Source organism: Calidris pugnax, unplaced genomic scaffold (genome assembly GCF_001431845.1).
Source record: "Calidris pugnax isolate Ruff unplaced genomic scaffold, ASM143184v1 scaffold95, whole genome shotgun sequence".
NCBI classification, from domain to species: domain Eukaryota; kingdom Metazoa; phylum Chordata; class Aves; order Charadriiformes; family Scolopacidae; genus Calidris; species Calidris pugnax.
In genome coordinates, this window is record NW_015090885.1 from 4,902,627 (window position 1) to 4,917,404 (window position 14,778).

The following is a 14,778-nucleotide window of genomic DNA, read 5'->3' on the forward strand; positions in this document are numbered from 1 at the left end:
TGTGAGATTCAGTGCTCCAGTTTTAGAAAATGATCTCTGTAAAACCTTCAGTGTTCTAGAAAAATAAAGTTATTGATGATGGTCTACATTTATGAGCTCTAGGGAGACTTCAGCTACATGGAAATCTGGCCTTTAAAATAAACACCAAGACCTTGGACTAAATTCCCAAAACTATAAGAAGCCAATGTAGACTGCAGGAAACAGGTGGATCTTGTTTGTTGCTAAAAGATGGATCCAAGTTTTGCATGCCTTTGAGGGTGCATGAGGACTTTCTTCATGGCCAGCGATACTGCATTGCTGTAGCCCACTTGAGACGTGACACAGATGAATTTCTACCATCAGCTTCAAATCTATTTATTGCCTAAAGGTGGTAAAAAGTGATGGTAATGGCTGCTTCTGCAAAGAAGGGCAGCAATACCCCTGTTGGGAGGGTAGCAATCCCAGTGGGTTAGTTTGGGCCTGTTTTTGAAAGACTGACTCCCAAAAGTTATTTACCTGGACTCAATTGAGAACATGCCCTCTTCATGCAGCTAGCACATGAATGCAACACATCTGACCAAGCAGCCTTCTGTCTGCATGAGGAAGCTGAAGCTGATGTAGGAGAGGATTAATCCCGTGGGACTGGACAGCTGTAAAATGGAGGTATGGTTTTCCATAACTATTTCTTGGGTGCCTCATGCCAGAAAAGCCAGTGTCAATACCTTCCCCTTTTACACCAACCCTTGTGCAGCACAAAAAAAACTCTTTAAGAGCTTTTACAGAATAGAAGGGAAGAGAGTCACTAGGTCATTACAGAGACTCCCATTTACACATTATAAGCTTCTCCTCCGATGGGTGATTTAAGGACTGTAAGAAGTCTGTTCACATTTAATATCACAAGTGAATGCAGGGTCTTATGATGGTTCTGTTTAAATTAGCAGTAGGCTATAATTTAAGGGTTTCATTTTTCAGGTTGTATGAGCTCATAAACACATAGGCACAGGTGCACAGAAACATACTCACACATAGCACAGCACTTATTTCATAGATTTTTCTATGCCTTCTTCTTACCCCAGTAGGTATCTTCCACTTGCTCTAGTACTTCAAGCTCATGATTTTATATATATCATAGTCTGTCAGGACACAGCTTTCTTTTTTTAATCTTTGTTTTATGCTTGTACAGCTGCCCATGATGCTTTCTGTTGCAGAGGTAAAATAACTTATTGATCAGCAACTTTGGTTGAAAATTTCTCACCAGGCTGAAACTTTCTAAAGGAGGCCTTAATATATAAAAAGGGGGATGGGGGAAGACATTTTGGATTTTCCCACTGTATTCAGGACAGCTACATTGTATTCAGTGAAGTGGGAGAGAGACATTGGTCCCTGAAGCTGCCAATTGCTGCACCCAAGATGGGAAAGAAACTGTTGGTTGTGTCGCTACTTTCTGGCTCTGCTGCAGCTTGGCAGAGTATCTGTGTCAGCAGGAGCACCAGATCAGGGCATTATTTGTCCACCAAATCACACACTTTTCTCTGCCAACATCATTCTTTATTTCTTGTAGAGTGGGAGGGAAATGGTGTGGCTTGTTTCAATGCCCCTGAGGTCTTGAATCTAAGTTTTCATTCAGGAAATGTGTCATAATCATCCTGCCTTGCTGTAGGGCAAAAAAAGATGATACACAATTTCCCTTTAGTGCACAAAGCTAACAAATAACTGCTCCTGGGAATAGAGGGAAGAAAATAATATAGGCTGGGTGGGGTGGAGAAGACCAGGAAATACAAGAAAGGTGAGAAAAAGAAATGTGTTGGCAGGAGGAAATGCTGGAATACCTCACCCAGCAACACGAGTCTCATGAGGTTCACAATTAAAGAAGGGGGACATAGCTAAAGGTTCAGAATACACTACAAAAACTGCTAAGGGCTCAGGGAGTGAATTAAATAGAAATTTCAAAGCAAAGGCAGAGAGAGGAAAAGGCCTAAGAAATAAGATGATGCCAGACTGACAGAGTGCCACTCGGCACTGCTGATATACCTTAAGGTCCCTGGAGCTGGGACTGAGAAGGCATCGCATCAGATTTCCAATAGAAAGGACTTCCACTGTCACTCACAGGCAGCCTTCAAACTGATCAAAGGGTACTGCTAAAAACACAGACTGAAGTCAGGAGTCCAAGAGAGAGCAGGTCACTGGCAGGCAACACCTTAGGCATAAAATATGTAGTAGACAATAAAACAGAAGGCAATTGCTTGAGGATCCTGTAGCCGAAAGAGACCCCCTCTCCAAAACTGATGGGAAATTATGACAGTGTCTAAAGCATTCCCTGTTCTTTTGGGGTATAAATATACTAGGAGCTTCAATTGGAACTAGCATATTTGATATAAATATTTACATCTGCATAACTCCCCTCCCTAACCATGCTGGAGACATAAGGAACTCAGCAGCAGTTGCTTCTGGCCAATGCTCTGCTTCAGCTATCACAAGAAAATGGCAAATGCAGTCATAGCCTTTGTCACCAGCTGCCACCCACTCACTCGGGTGCTTGCCAAGAAGAAAGACAGACCGTTACTCTCTGACAATGGCAAAGGCGTTCTCACTTCTTTATAGCTAAAAGGAACTCTAAAACTCCTCTGTTGAATTCATAGTGAAAGAGGCTAAACCTTGGTGCACTATTAATATGCTCAAGAGACAAAACTTGGAAATCTCTCACCTCTTATATAACTTGGGCAGGAATTTCCTTCCCAGAAATAATCTCCTTTATAACAAGGCAATGAAATTTGTTACAATTAACCAAAAGAAAGGAGTGAAGACCATTGACAGATTCATGAGCCACAGAGTTCATTGTAGAAGTCATGAAATTCTCTTGCAAATGGAAATGAAGTATTCTGTAGAAATTGGGATCATTATATATGAAGATAAAGGAAAGTCCTTGCTTCCTCATATCCATAACGAGCAAGCTAATTTTTGGTTTGATTTAGTTTTTCTAATAAAAAGAACAACAATGACTTGGCAGACATCACATCATAAAATAAGGTGAAATGCAGAACCACAGAAATAAATCCAAATTATATCAAAGCTGGTTCAGTTTAAAATCAGCCTAATTCCCTGGACTTCTGTGAAATTACTCCTTATTCAGATGGATGAGTGTAACCATAGAACCCAATTACTGCTTTTGCGAAGGGCTGGATGTCGTGTCATCCTGGAGCAAGGAACGAAGAAAGGTTTACTTCAGGCTTTTATTTTTTTCCTTTTCCCTTTTTTCCCCCCATTTGAATGACCTCTTATGTTAAAGTTCTCATTAGGCAGCATCAGAGCCATCTGAAAAGAATGTATGAAGTGTTACAGTCCTCCTGACTCTGCCCCACACCTCATCTAGCCTTGATAAAAATCAGTAACATGTTAATGCACTGACCTCTTCCAAGACACAGAGACAGCTATACAGCTTGTTTCTAAGCTAATGAATAGAAATTGGGAGTGGGAGGATATTGGGAAGGATGACTGGCACAGTCATATACCGGTAGTGAATTGTTCATGTTTCAAGTTAGAAAACGTGCAATTGCAGCTGGACAGGGAAAAAATACCAACCTGAAAATAATGGGGGACTGGGTATTTGCTTAATTGTTTGTTTTCTCTGAAGGCCTAAATATTTACTGGAAGTCACAGGAAAGCAGGCGTCTTTTTTTTTTTTTTTTTTTTTTTTTTTTTTGTTTTATTATTTGTGTGGTACTGCTTAAAAAGAAATATGGGAGAGAAAACTCAAACTCAAAACCACAAAATATTTAAGGCTAAGCGTACGACAAGATAAAATGAGCAGTAGCAATTCAGAGAGCAAAGAGAAGGTTTTTTTGCATCCCGGTCTTCCTGACTACTGTGTAAAGAGGGAAAAACAGCAAAAAACCCATAGTCATTTAGATATTATCATCATAAATCAGTGGTTGAAATTTGAGGTTGCTACATAACGAATGAAAAGAATGAGAGGTCCCCGTTTCCATAGGAGGCCTGCATGCAAGTGAACACTTCCCAAAAAACTGGAGTCTGGATCCTTGATTGAACTAATGTGTAAGTTTTGTAATTTTCACATTTCTGTGAAATGTGACATGTTCCTAAAAAGCAAGTTTTTTTTTTTTTTTTTTTTTTTTTTTTTTTGTGATAGATTATAGGAGGATTTGGCAAATACGACAGAGGAAAACCATGAGCAGATATTCCTGAGAAGAAGTCGTTATGTGAAAGAATTGTGAGACTGCAGGGAAAGGCCTGGGAGTTAAATGTCCTCATAAAATTCACTGTGCAGAGCTGCTTTCAGCAGCTATGCTAAGCTCCAAGAAATGCAAATGACTGATTTTTAAGAATGCAGAGCCCAGTACAGTGTGACAAACCCACATCCCCTTGCTCCTTGCTGGCCAAACAGCCACTCTACTGCTCAGTTTGCTGTGAAAAACTAACTCCTTTGCTGGTACAGAGCTGGCACCAAGAACCAGCTACATCTTGTGTGATGGGACTGATGTAACAGCTTCATCCACCCAGTACAGGATTACAACAGCATTTCCTTAGCGGAGAACCAGGCTTTAAACTGAAATCACAAGTAGCTTTGTAAGAGCGAATTCTCCTGTGTGAATGGCCCCTTTGCAAATCATCTCTCACCAGGAGACTTTCCCTTTCCCATGAACTGTTAAAAAATTCTAATAAAAGCATACAAAGTATTTTTAGGTCATCCCTTAGATTCTCGATATTCACTATACTATTCTAAATTTATTTGTGCCAGGTAACGTTCTGTAGAAAAGATCCGATACTCAAAAAATATGGAAAAAAAAGAAGGGCTTAAATGGCATGTGAAGTTTTGCTTTGTTTTTGTTTGTTTTTTTATTTTTTAACCACAAATACAATCTAGAAGTACCAGGGTTTCTCATCACTTCCTGTTGCAATGAATTAGAAAGTCTATTCATAGATGAAACGCATATTGCAAAGCAGCATCTCAGATGGGACTTGAGCTGTGATGAACGAGGCCAAGGATTGTCTCACTTACTAACATGCCTGTGTGTCTTGTTAACCAAAAGTGCCACAGTGGCACGGCTAGAGAATAAGCATCAATATCTGATCTGACCTCGAAATGTATTTGAGATATATATACTTATATCTCTAAATATATTTATTCAAATCCCCAGGCATCTTTGAAAAATCCTTTTGTCTCTGGCTCTGTCTATGTGACATTTTGTTGTCAACCGATTATTTTTTTGAGTGAGGGAGTTACTTTAGGGGGGATTTTCTTCCTCAAAACCCTTTAAGTGACAGGAGAAAAATCAGTAACAGGATACCTAGGTTTTACTCTTTTGGGTGGTCTTGAGCAAGTCTTGTAGCTATTCCATGTTTCCTATGGAATCTGCATGGGAATCCCATCTGCAAAATGAAGGTAATACTTAAGGCATCTTTTTAAAGTACTTTGAGATTGTTATGTTAAAAGTTGACCTTTGCCTCTTACTAATATGTTAGTTTAACACCTATTATAAATCCCATTAGATTTGCACTTGTGTTGTGTTAAGTTGGAATCGGGAAAGCAAATGTTTGTGACAACCACTGATGTAGAAAGAAACTGAATTCAGAAGGATCTATTGAATTTGTTAATAATCCCAGTTCAGATATCTGACAGAGCTGGAACTACAGTACCTAGTCTGGAAATAAGCAGGTATCTCTGAATCCTGACACTGGAAAAAGCGTGTCCTCCACAGGACAAATAGTCTCCTGCTGTAATATCTACTGTGTCTTCAGCAATGCAAAGAAAAACAACTTTGGAAACAGATGGGCTCTGTGACAGTCAGATGTGTCAATATCTTGACTCAAGAGAATAGGAGGTCGTAATTAAGGTTTTGCTTTAGCACAGGAGTTTTAATAGCCTAGATATTGTTCCTGGTATTTGTTTCAAATAGAAATCAATAACTTACAGGGAACTGACAGAACTGACAGATATTGTGATACAAGTGGCAAAAACTACTGGAGACTTTCCTCTAACTTTTGTTGCTTATAAGAGCAACCTTATAAAAGGTTTGGATAGTCTGGATATAGCATAATGCAACCCTTTATGTCCATCCAAGAAAGATAAATTAATGTGTGAGTTAATTAATAATAATATTAATGAATTTAAGATATTGCCTTATACTAAAGTACAACCTGGTTGTACACAATATGAGTTCCTCTACAGACCACTTCCTTTGGTTTTTCACTTTAGCTGTTCCTTGCTTTATTTAGTAAAATTATTTTTTCCTACTCTGTCTGTGTCTTTGATATGGACTAAACAATTAGTATTACTAGAAGACAAAGGAGTGTAACAATACATCTTTACTGGAGCTACTGCTTTGCATCAACTTCTTAGAAACTTTGCATCAACACTTCTATCAGACTCTTAGACTTTAAAACTAGTACTTCAGCTTCTATGGTTGGTTCAACAGATCGCAAATGCAAAGTTTACAGAAGTGTATGACAGTGATATATTTGCCAGTAGCAAATTAGTCCAAGTGAGTTGTAAAGCTTGCACTGACATATATAATTCTTAGCAGGTTTAAAACTGTCTCCTCCAGGCTATGATTAATTTCATTAGATATTCTTAAAGTTAAGAAAAAAAGGGAGAGTAATAAGATAGTCTGTCAATCACAAGTTCTAGAAAAAGAAAAAAAGAGATCTCATATTAAGTAATCTTTCAATACTCTGGACTTGATTCTCATCTCATTGACATCAGAATGGTTCTGCTGCACTCGTAACCCATACATTTAAGTGGATGAAGATTTAATTTTAGCACCAAGGATTGAAATTAGAGTCTGATGTACTTATCTCAAGAGATTTCCTCCAAAATGCAGATTCCGAAACAATGTGTTTAAAATTTCTGTGTTCCCAAATAATATGAAATAACACAGAAATGGTGACATTACATGCCCATAGTATAATGCCACTTCATAGTTAATATGCAAAACTATACAAATTGTGCAATTAAAAGTATTTATGGCATAAGTGAAAGATAAAAATAGTAATTTACAGTGAGAATTCTGCATTGTTATGGTAAAATTATGCAGCAAATCGATACATTCATCACAAAGACAGCTCTTAAGTGGGAAAGCAACTTCCAGCCTAAGTACCTAATAATAGAAAAACATCGTTAAGAAGATCCCATTGTCTAATGACAATGTGACTTTTGTTAATCCTTGCTGATTAACAATATTTTCTTCCCTCATGATTCCATCACAGATTTGAATTCCCAAAAGCAGCTTGACCTGCTGATAACAGTGATATTATTTAAAGGGGGAGAATTCACAGTTCGGGTACTATTGAGGCACCTCCACACAAACTTTGTTTATCACTTGCTCATTTGGCTTCTCTATTCAGGAGGCACACATTTGCCTCTGCCATGGTGTTGTCTGGCACCTGGCTATCATTGACCTCAGCTGTTGCCCCTTTTACTGACCTTGTAGCAGGTTATGGGAGAGCAGGTGTGGGAGGGCAGGGAAAGGGGAGGAGAAGCAGTTTATTTCTTACCTCTGCTCACAGTGCACTCCTCTTCAAATGCTGTTCATTACAGCATTCTACAATGTGAAAATCCTGACCTTTCTCCTGTGTCTTTTTTGTTTTTACATCATTACTGGATCTTTGGGTGGTTTTTTTTTTTCTGGTTTGCTTTTTTTTTTTTTTTTCAGTTGCTTTTTACTCTCTGCCTTCTTGACTAATGGGCTTCTGCCCCACTTCCAGCTCTCTGTGATGGTGCATCTGAAGACAGACAACAGCAGCTGAGCAGCATGGCAGTGAGTATAAATAACCTGCATTCAGCACAGCATCAAAATTTTCTCAGAGATTACTGCTTTTATTTTCACAAGAGGCCTGTGATAAAGGGTGGGTAGTGGTTTCATGTCACAGAGAGAAATCAGAACACAAATAGGTGGACTGGTAAAGGAGTTTAAAGATTAAGGTTATGTGTCTTACGAATCAAACCTGTAGAGCCTACCTGGCAATGCAGAGTCCAGGGCTCTGTACTAAATTTGGGTGGTTCTGGGTGTCTAGGACATGGATCCTCAGGCCACTGAAAACAGAGCCATTTTAAATCAATGTTGAGCGTTGAGACAGCAAGAGATGCTTACGAAAGAGATATGTCTGAACTTCCACCCTTCTCTGGAGCCTTGCCAGTTTAGCTGAGCCTATAATAAATCAGCTATTCATTTGGGCTTAATACTGGAACCTTTTACCTGAACCTCTTCCAGAAATCAGGTCAAACAGCAGATTTGCCAGGAAGGGTAATGAGGTTGTATGGTCCCCAGCGTCAGTGGTTTCAGTTATGGCATGAGTGTTCTCCTGTAAAGTGATACGGCTGCAGAGACACCAGTGTTTGCTTCAGGGTTAGTTTGTCACCACTGCCAGCTCTTGGAAGAATGAGATTACAACTTGCTGGGTCAATGATGATGAGAATAACTCCTGAGGTTAAAATCTAGGGACCTAACCCTAGGTCCCTGCAAAGTCAAATCACCTGAAAACGGAGGGGGAAAATACACTCCTCCTCTCCACCACTGCTTTTGGTTTAACTGTGTGGTAGCTCCACAGGTTCTGGAAGAGGTGGACTTGAATTGCCCCAGGTGGAGTGGCCTTCTCCCAGATCTGAAATGAAATGAGGCCTTCTCTACATCAGGTGGCTTTTTTACCTGTTTAGACCTATGTAAGGTATGAAGGCACTATTGCTGCAATTTTCTGTCTGATTTTTGAGACAAAATGAGATCTGTCACCAGTTCTCCACCTCAGCAAAATGTACAAAGTACAAGACCATCCATTCTCTTGGCATCAGATGATGGTCTTGACGGTGAATAGCTTAAGGGTGACCAGAGTACTTGTCACACGGGAAACACATCAGCCTGCCGAGAAGGGACTTTTGTATGCCTAGCTCAGGCAGCTGTAATTTTCCACTTGACGCTGCTCGCTTTGGAGTTACCGCCAGTGCCAGCATCAACTTAGGGGCTTGGTCAGGAAAGGGGCTATCCTTTATACAACCATTTGCATCCCCATTCAAGCCTTTCCCATCACAGTAGATCCTTTTCAGTCATCCATGGATGTTGTTGCATGGGTAACAACACAAACTAATGCATGTAGTCATTCTTCTAATTTCTGTGTAAGATTATAGTGCAGTGGAAAAATAAGAGCTAATAGAAATGCTCAAGCAGGCAAAGGGGAGTTGGGCTTTTTGCCACTTTCTCACGATGCCTCTCTCCGATGCCTCTCACTTCTGCTTTGCAATAACCCCTTCTACTCCCATCACGCGAATCTCGATCGGAGTCTGTCAGTCATGTTTTCAATGTGCCAGATGTGATGCTGTTATGCCAAATGTGGCCTGAACTGAGTGCTAGTGTGACTCACTATCAAACCATTTTCTCCTGAGCCAAACAAGATTTAATAAAAGAAAAAAAAAAAAAGGAAGAAAATAAGAGGGGGAGGTGATTTTTAAGCATGACTGTTTTGTATGTTGGTCAAGTCTGTTGGTTTAGCTCCCTACATGTGTTAAAAAGTATATTTACTAGCCTTTGTTTTTGCACAAGTGAACAGTGAGTGGCCTCAAATAATATGGATGGAAAATAGCTTGAGAAAAGGATTTTTTTGTTGTTGTAAAAGCACATGGATTTTTGGGGTTGTCTAGAGCAATTTCACAGAAACAAGAGCAGATTAAAGGAGGTAATGACATGTTTGTAATTTCATTCCTAAGGCTCACAGTGTCCTTGCCTCTGTCTAGTTTTCAGCCTGGAGATAAATCAAGGGCTTCAATTTCCAAATCTGTCATAGAAGCTTCACAAATAAAAATGCTGACAAAATATATCTGCTTTTAAATGGCTACTTGCAAGCACTGACGACTAGCAGTCTATACATCTTTCACCTTACAGAAGCAGTGTGTATTGCCAGGAAAAATGAAGAGGAAAAAGGCAGTGCTCCTAAACTTAAAGAAATCTAAAAGTATGACAACAATAAACCATTTACAGTCATGTTTTGAATGCTAGATGAAAATAGATTTCAGGTGGTATATTAACAAAGCCTCACAGCTGCCTGGCGTGGATGAAAAAATGGATTTGGAGTTAGAATATGAAGTAGAGAGACCATGTGGACAAGGAAAATTCCTTCCCACCCCCAGCTGCCCTCACAGCTGCTGTGGCTGTTTAACATGTGCTCTGTTGTGCCCATAGAGAGGGTAAGTTTGTGCATGACTGGGGAAGAGTGGGAAATGTGCACCATGAAAAACAGCTCAGATTATGCTGGTTAAAGCTGAATAATTTGCTGTATCTGTTAGCTACAGGCTCTAGCTTTTGCAGTTATGAATTCCAATTAAAAAGCAGAGCTGGAGCAGCTGGTACTAATAGGTAAACTAGGCCAGTTGCTTTGCAGAAACTAGGGGTAACAGAGCTGAAATGGCAGCTAGGGGTGCTTCAGCTGGTAACCCTATGGAGTCCCTGAACTCCCAGAGACTCTGACCATGGCCCCATGCAGTGTCCCCACTCAGGGATTGGTGCCTGGTGGTCATGCCTATAGTCTCCTTGGTCTGTGGGATTGAATTTTGTGTAAAGATAGTCGAGCCCTATCATTTTCTTCAATCCCCCTCTATAGCTTTTGAGGCAGAATGAAGTGTGAGTTGGGCCACCAATGCTATGCCCATATTTGTGGCTTTGTGAAAGATTTGACCTGTTTCAGCCTAAAGCCAGAGGACAACTCAGCCTGCAGATTATGTGGTGCTCCGGAGCTCAGGTCTGAGTGCAAGACCTGAATTAACATGACAGAATAAATACACCCACCCATCCACATGCTTTTCCTATGAGAGCTCTTGCTCTTTATTCCCTGATAACGTTTGTATCACCTCCCAGTCAGCTTGTCTCCTCATGGCTTCTGCTTGGCAAATCTTGAAGAGAGACATCCAGCAGTTCTCAGATCCGGGGAATGAATGGTATGCGCTCTAAACTATTGAAGTGCCCTATGTAAATTTATTGTGTGCACAAGCATGTCACCCTTGTGGCATATTGCACTAGAATCATAGAATCATATGGGGTTGGAAGGGACTTCTGGAGGTCATCTAGTCCAACCCCCCTGTCAAAGCAAGTCCACCTAGAGGAGGTTTCACAGGAACTTGTCCAAGTGGGTTTTGAATGTTTCCAAAGAAGAAGACTCCATGATCTCTCAGGGCAGGCTGTTCCAGTGCTCTACCACTCTCACAGTAAAGAAGTTCCTCCTCACATTTAGGTGGAACTTCTTATGCTCAAGTTGGTGCCCATTTCCTCTTGTCCTGTCTCTGGGCATCACTGAAAAAAGACTGGCCCCATCCTTCTGGTACCTTTCCTTTAAGTATTTGTAAACATTGATTAGATCCCCCCTAAGTCTTCTCCAGACTAAAAACACCCAAGTCCCTCAGCCTCTCCTCATAGTAGAGATGCTCCAGGCCCTTAATCATCTTTGTAGTCCTTTTCTGTACCCTCTCCAGCAATTCCCTGTCCTTCTTGAACTGGGGGACCCAGAGCTGGACACAGTATTCCAGATAGGGTCTCACCAGGGCAGAGTTAGAGGGGCAGGATGACCTCCCTCGACCTGCTGGCCATGCTCTTCTTGATGCACCCCAGGATGCCATTTGCCTTCTTGGTCACAAGGGCACGTTCCTGGCTCATGCTCATCCTGTTGTCCACCAGGACTCCCAGGTCTTTTTCCTCAGAGCTGCTCTCCAGCAGGTCAGCCCCCAACCTTTACTGGCACTTGGGGTTATTTATCCCTAGGTGCAGGACCCTACACTTGCCCTTGTTGAATTTCATTAGCTTTCTCTCCAGCCTGTCCAGGTCTCGCTGTATGGCAGTACAGCCTTCTGGGGTGTCAGCCACCCCTCCTAGTTTTGTGTCATCAGCAAACTTGCTGAGGGTACATTCTATCCCTTTGTCCAGGTCATTGATTGAATATATTGAAGAGGACTGGACCTAGTACTGACCCCTGGGGAACACCATTTGTTTTCTGTGCCCCTAATCACAACCCTCTGAGCTCTGTCTTTTAGCTGGTTTTCAATACTCTTAACTGTCCATTCATCTAACCCATACTTCCTAAGCTTAGCTATGAGGATGTTGTGGGAGACGGTGTCAAAACCCTTGTTGAAGTCAAGGTAGACAACATCCACCGCCCTCTTCTCATCTATCCAACCAGTCATGCCATGATAGAAAGCTATCAGCTTAGTCTGACATGACTTCCCCTTGGTAAATCCATGCTGACTACTTCTGATAGCTTTTTTTTTCCTCCATATGCTCTGAGATGGTACCCAGGATGAGGCGTTCCATGACCTTTCCAGGGATGGAGGTGAGGCTGACCGGTCTGTAATTTCCCGGGTCCTCCTTCTTGCCCTTTTTGAAGACTGGGATGACATTGGCTTTTCTCCAGCCCTCGGGCACCTCACCTGTTCTCCACGACCTCTCAAAGATGATAGAGAGTGGTCCTGCAATGACTTCTGCCAGCTCTGTCAGCCCTCTTGCATGTATCCCATCCGTACCCATGGACTTGTAGATATCCAGCCTTCTTAACTGATCTCTACCTTGGTTCTCCTCCACCAAGGGAAGATCTTCCTTTGTCCAGGAAGGAAGACCTAGGATTTGCCTATGCACATGCTGTGGGCAGGATCTATTATGGCTGCAATCCCTGGTCCAGTAAGAACTGTACTCATGTCCCACACAGCAGACAAATGGCCAGGGTCTGCTTAGATCTGAGGTTTGAGGCAGAAAAAGAGAACGTGTCAAGGGAAACTTGTGTCTGTCGTAGTGCTACAGATGAGAAAAGGCAGGGTATAAAAGACAGAGGACCATGTTGTCTAATGAAAATAAGGATTATTTGAAAGGCATGGAAACTGCCTGTGGGACATAATAGCTTTCTAGAGCAGGGAACTTGCATGCATGTCTCTGCCTTCTATTGATGGGGATATAAAACCTGATCAAGACTGTGATTATCTTCTTCACTGCAGTCTTTGTCAGCTGGTTGAAGTCAAAACCAGTCTGGAGAAGGTAGGTGCACTCATTTTGCTCTTCATAATTTATGTTTCAAGGTCAAGAAATCCCTGTGAACCTCACTAATCTAATTTTCCTTTTAGTTTTATCTCAATTGTAAAATGGTTAGGAAAAGTTTTTACTTCAAGTAGAGGACTTACCACTTCAGAGCCTTTGAGAGACAGGGCTCAGTAAGTAGCTATTGCTGAGTTTTTATGTCAGAGAAAGTTTTAGAAAAGAATACTTTAATCTGTAGATCTGGAAAGTAATCTGTGAATAAGGGCAAAAAGGGTTAGTATTTTTAGGACATATTATATGTTCAAAGAGCTGTGCTCAGTGCTAATGCTCAGCCATTAACAAATTGATCTTCAGCCCCTGTGTGCAGTTTAAGTAGGAAAGTTTTACAGATGGGAAGACTGAGACAAAACATCTTGCTTGAGGCTGCCCAGCGACAGAGCCAGCTTCAAAAGTCAACATCTACTGTCTCCCTCTGTCATTCCTCCAGACAGCACTGCCGAGTAGCAAAAAACCAAATCAGAGACACCTTTCTGCAAGGCTTAAAAAGAGTGATGGTGAAATAAATATAACAGGTAAAGCAATAGGCAATATGAACAGTCCTGCTGCATTTTGAGTGCTGGGGTCTGCAGAGCAAAACCGCTGATATTTTGGTAGAACTAACACCAAAGACATTAAGTTTTATTATCAATATCAGATCATTGCCCATCTCGGTAATCACTGGACTGTGTGTTTGATAAAAGAATATTTGAGAACTGCTAGGCTGTTATTATATATAATTGCTCTTTACAATGACTGGATGTCTCTAGTGAAAATGAATCGGTGATCTCCACTGTAGCAGAATCTATTAAATAATTGGAGAGCATGGCTAGTATCTTTGATGTTGAAAGGGAGAAATTCAATAAGCAGTCTCATCAGGCTTTCTAACACAGCAGAAAAGAAGGGCTGCAGGCAGGAACATACCGACACTACAGGTCAGTGAAGGTTTATGGATTTGCGTGCCTTAGAAAGGAGGCAGAACCTTGCTGTACAGGACTGTTGAACCATTAGCTACCTCAGGGGGTGTCAGAGTATTGTTGTGTAGCCTTCTAAAAATATAAATGGTAGGGCCAGACATCAAATGTTTCTCCCCTGTCCAGATTTTATGAGAATATCGTATGTCCTGACGAGAAGTCAGAACTGTGCTTCAGCTGTTATGCTACTTGACACTGGCACATTATCCTTAGAAAATTCATTTTCACATTTATTAACCCATTTATACTGCACAGCCTTGCATCTTTCCATCAAAGAAGGGCCTGTTTGTCTTTGAATTAATAGCTTAGATGTATATAGTGGCCTTCATTACAAAAAAGCATTCAACTCCCTCTGCAAGTTGGAAGACAGCTGACAGGTACTTAGTACATTGCCCTGGGAGAAGAGCACTTGGCTGAAGAATGCACTAAAAAAAACCTTATTCTCTTCTAACAAGAGGTACCTTGGGACCTTTAATGTGACCATGGGACCAGTTTTTAGTGGCTCCTCTGAAAACTGCGGACAATACACCTCATGATGCACTCTTTATCTGAAAGTTTGAAGGAGGAAAAGGGATCAAGGGGCTTTGGGGATCAAATTTTATCTCCCTAATGTTCATGCTAACATTTGTGCTGGCATTAGGCTTGTAGAAAGGATATTTGAAGAAACAGTTGAGAAGATTGGGTTAGCGATTTCCTCTGTAAAAGAGCAAAGCACTCCAGCTGCAGAATTAATCATTGCTTCTGCAATGTACTAGGGGCAGTTGATATGTGATGCT